Here is a 5,119-nt window from a genome sequence, read left to right on the forward strand (position 1 = left end):
GATCGGAGAAAGCGCCTCCCGGGCTACAAAGCTTACCTGAAAGCAGCGTACCGTGTATTTTTTGTGGGATGTTGTCTATTTTTATTGTGCTCCCAGCCCAGGTCCTCATTTTCCAACACCAAGAACCAAAATAAATAATAAAGGCAAATGAGGGAGGGTGTTGTATATTTTATTGTGTGATTATGTTACATAGTGTATAAAAACGGATATTTCAAAAAGTTGGTCATGAAAATCGTAGGGGCATTAAGGCTGACCAGGCTACCAAAATACTTGGCGTTAGTCTTCCGCTAGATTTAGTAACCAGGTCAGACAACACTATTTTTACTTGCAGATTAGAGTCTTTGATTGATTAATCTTAAAATGAGGAAAGGTTTATTTAAATAATTATTATCTTGCCTTAATTATAAATAATAATTATTTAAATAGTTAGACTAGGAACCAGCAGGTGGCATGGTGGTTAAGGTGCTGGACACTCCCACATGGCCGACTGCTGTTCGAGTAGTACCGGACCTGGTGGCCTGCTTTCTCACTTTCCCTCTCTGTGTGTGTGTATTTCTCTCTGGTCAAATTAAAATAAATGAATGAATAAATAAAATTAAATAATTATTTTTAAAAAATAAATAAATAGTTAGACAAGATCTTTGAAAGTATATAGCTCTGGGAGGGTATCAGATACAATCTTTTTTTTTAACCTGGCCACTTGAAAAAGGCCAAGCACTTGCACTTGCTTACCCAAGCTCAAGACAGGAGGGAGAAATGGAGGATTGCATGAGGGGATGCTTTCTCACTTTCCCTCTCTCTCACGTCTCTTCCTTTGGTGAGTGCACATGCTTTATAGCAAATTAAGGAAAAAGAGGAGGCAGATCTTCCTACTGAAAAGTTTGGGGGTTACCAAAATAAATCAGTAAGATGTAGACCCACCTTAAAGCATTGCAACAATTACTATCTCTAGGAGAACTACCAGGCATTAGCTTGGAAGCGATATTGCTGGTGTGATTACTAAACCTAAAATAATAACTGCATGGCTCCATTCTTTTCAAGTTCTGGAAGACGATAAAAAGCCAAAGAAGGAGTTCTTGCTAGACTTGTTTTATTTCAACACTTACATTAGTGCCCTGATCCTCCTTGTGATTTATGAAAGGAGGAGGCTTAGCAATTAACCGTGTTCCACCTCTGTGCTTTGCTTTTCTTTTCCTTTTACATTTTACCCACTGGTCTCAGAACTGGCTTGGGCTTCATCATTTCTTGATTCTTCCAAGTACAAGCTAAGGAAGTGGAAGGAAATAGTGGATGTAAAACAAAAATGGAATTTCTTAGTGATAGTAAAATCTCTGGGCCTGGGCTAACAAACAGTAAGGGTAGACAGTAAACAGTAAGCTCTCTATGGGCAGGGAATGTTTTCCTGTTCTGTTCACCAGGTACCCTAGAACTCAGAGACATGCCTAACATATCACAAGCCATCAATAAATAAATACATAGCAATAAGTAAAAGCACTTCCCAAATGTCTTTAGGTACAAGGAAGTCAGCAAGCTCTAAAAGATAATAATCTTTCATTTCAAGGCAAATTTGTTAGAGACCTCCACAAGTTAACTATGATTTTCTTTTTGTTAACTATGATTTTTAACTTAGCTATAATTATTCTCCTCCCTTACTTTGAAGTTTAGCTGTAAGACTTATTATAATGGAAATGGCAAAGCCTTCTTTTCCCTTCTGCATCTCATAATAATAACTATTACTTGTCTAGGGCTTACTACATGTCCAGATACCGTGTTCAACAATTACTATCTCTAGGAGAACTACCAGGCATTAGCTTGGACGTGATATTGCTGGTGTGATTACTAAACCTAAAATAACTGCATGGCTCCATTCTTTTCAAGTTCTGGAAGACGATAAAAAGCCAAAGAAGGAGTTCCTGCTAGACTGGTCTAAGTCCTTTACGTACTTGAGGACTTCAAAAACTTTGTGAAAAACGGAATTTAAGTAAAGTTTAAGGCTAAGGTGCTGAATTCCCACATGGCTAAAAGTGGTTTGAGTCCTGGACCTGGGGGATTGAAATTCATACCAGGGGCATGTGCATGCATGCCCAAAATCCCGAGAGGAGAATGGAGGACAAGGGATTGCAGTGTGGCCATCTCCCCCCGCCAGGGAGTGTGCAATTTCTCACTTTCCTTCTCATTGACTCATTCTCTCTGTGTCCCCTACCCCCCAGCCCCACCCTACACCACCCTCATCCTACCCTACCCCACAAGCACAAAAACGCCCTATGGCAAAAATTTAAAAAAAAAAAAAAAATGTAGGGACCAACAGTTGGCGTAATGGCTATGTTGCTGGACTCCCATGTAGTCGACCATGGTTCAAGTCCCGGACCCAGTGGCTTAAATTCACACCAGGTGCGTGTGCGTGCGTGCCCAAGATCCTGAGAGGAGAATGGAGGAGAAGGGATTGCGGCATGGCCATCCCCCCTAGGGGGTGATTTCTTGCATTCTGTCTCTCTGTCTCTCTCTGTCTTTCTGGCGAGCACATGCGCCCTATAGCAAAAGCCTCTCCAAAACAAAACAAAAGGTATAGTTTATTGAGTGCCAAAACAAATTTAAACCCATTCATAGTTTTTTCATAATACACATTTCTCATGAACTTTTCAAAGACCTCCTTTTTTTTTTTTTTAATCGTTAAAGGGTTGAGGGACTCACCAGAGAGAGACAGAGGGAGGCAGAGAGCAGTGGGAGAGAGAAAGCACCTCCCAGTGGAGCGTGGTCACACCACGTTCCATTCTCCATTTCTCCATCCTGTTGGGATTTGGGGCACACACACAGATATGTGATCTCTGAATGTTTCAAGCCACCAGGACTCTATTTCACACTGTGGTCAATCATGTAGGATTGGGCTCCCTTAACCACTAGGCTGGCCCACTCACTTTTTTTTTTATTTTCCTAGGAGTATTCTCTCCCAGAGAGAGAGAGAGAGAGAGAGAAATCACCCCATAGAAGGCTGTCATGCTGCAATCCTTTCTCCTCCACTCTCTTTTTGGGATTTTAAGCACACTTACATACACACCCTGCATGTTTTTCAACCTGCCCTGTCCAGGATGTGAATAGTGCAACCGGGTCTGCGGGATCTAACCATCGTAACTACCATGCCACCAGCTGGCACCACCTTATTATATAAATCACATAAACCTTTATTTTTTTTGAGAGGTTTTTGCTATAGGGCATGTGTGCTTGCCGCAGAAAGACAGAGAGAGACAGAGAGGCAGAAAGAGAAGAAATCACCCTCCAGGAGGCGTGGCCTCGCCACATTCCCTTCTCCTCCATTCTCCCCTCGGAATCTTGGGCACGCACGCACACGCACCCGGCGTGAGTTTAAGCCACCGGGTCTGGGACTCAAACCGCGGTCAACTACGTGGAAGTCCAGCGGTATAGCCATTACACCAACTGCTGGTCCCCATATAAGCATTTTTAAATATCAGCCCAAGAAGAAGAGGTAAAAAGCACCTACTAGAGAAAACCCAAAACTGCGGAAGAAATTGTGTTTGCATAAAATCCAGGACTCAGAATCCTTGACTGCACCTACCTTTCTAATTAAGGAACCCTAGGGGCAGAGAAAAGGTGCTCTTGAGTCTGGTTCTCAAGGGCACCCTTCAACAAGCATTATATTTTTTAGTCTGTATTTAAAATTGCCATAGATATCAGAATAGAAAGGAGGTGCTGACTGGAAGGATGTGCAAGGGAGCCTTCTGGGTGCTGGAAAATGCTGTACTTAACCCAGTCTGTATTGAGCCATGTAGTTGTTATTGTAGGTTTAGTAATTACACCAACAACATTGCTTCCAATCAGGGTTGCCGAATGGTCCTATGGGTGTATGTATGCGAAAATCCATCCTTGCCTTATACACTTAAGACTTGTATACTTTGTGAAAATTTTATTATAATTTAAAAGAAAACATTTTCACACTTGGAGGATATCCTTTTCTTCAAGAGCTTCAATTATCATTTTGAACTCTGTGGCAGGGTCAGAAATATTGAAGCACAGGGACCAGTGGATGGCATAGTGGTTACAGTTACACGAAGCTGGAGGTGGACTCACACGGCCGATCGTAGTTTGAGTCCCAGACATGGTGGTTTAAAAGTCATGCTGGGCATGTGTGTTTGAGCATGCCCAAGATCCCAAGAGGGGGCTGGCAGGTGGCATGCTGGTTAAGGGCTTCTGGATTCTCACATGGCCCACTGCAGTTTGAGTCCCAGACCTGGTGCTTGCTTTCTCACTTTCCCTCTCTCTCGCCTTCTCTCTCTCTCTCTTTCTCTCCCTGTTTCTTTCTGGTCACATTAAAATAAATAAATGAAGTCAAATAAAATAATCATTTAAAAAATAAGATCCCGGAGCCAGCAGGTGGCATGTTGGTTAAGGGCACTGGACTCCCACATGGCTGACCACAGTTTGAGTCTTGGACCTAGCGGCTTGCTCTCTCTCTCTCTCTCTCTCTCTCTGTCCCTCTCTGGTCAAATTAAAAATAAATAAATAAATAAATAAATAAAGTTAAATAAAATAATTCAAAAATAGAAAAATCCCAAGAGGAGAACGGAACAGAAGGGATTGCAGCATGGTCATCCCCCTTCATTTTCCCTCTCCAGGCCCCTAAGGCAAAAACCTTTAAATAAATAAATAAATAAAAGAAATATTGAAACCCAAATGATCAAAATCTTTTCCCTCCACAAAAGAGTTCATGCAGATTTTGCATTCTAGCCCACAATATCTATTTGTTTTCATATAATTTATTATTTTTGTTTTCTAGATTGACACTGACCCCAAAAAGGTATACCCTGATCATCCCATGGCTTGGAAGAACACTTGGCCTGCATTATGGTATTCACAAGCAAGTCTGAAAAACAGCAAAGTGAGGGACCAGCAGTTAGCATAATGGCTATGTCTCTGGACTCCCACGTAGTCGACCACGGTTCGAGTCCCAGACCCAGTGGCTTAAACTCACGCCAGGCGCGTGTGTGCGTACCCAAGATCCTGAGAGGAAAATGGAGAAAGGACTGCAGCGTAGCCATCCCCCCTGGGGGGTGATTTCTTGCTTTCTATCTCTCTATCTCTGTCTTTCTGGTGAGCGCACGCACCC

Source organism: Tupaia chinensis, unplaced genomic scaffold, assembly GCF_000334495.1.
Source record: "Tupaia chinensis unplaced genomic scaffold, TupChi_1.0 Scaffold000407_1, whole genome shotgun sequence".
Classification (NCBI taxonomy): domain Eukaryota; kingdom Metazoa; phylum Chordata; class Mammalia; order Scandentia; family Tupaiidae; genus Tupaia; species Tupaia belangeri.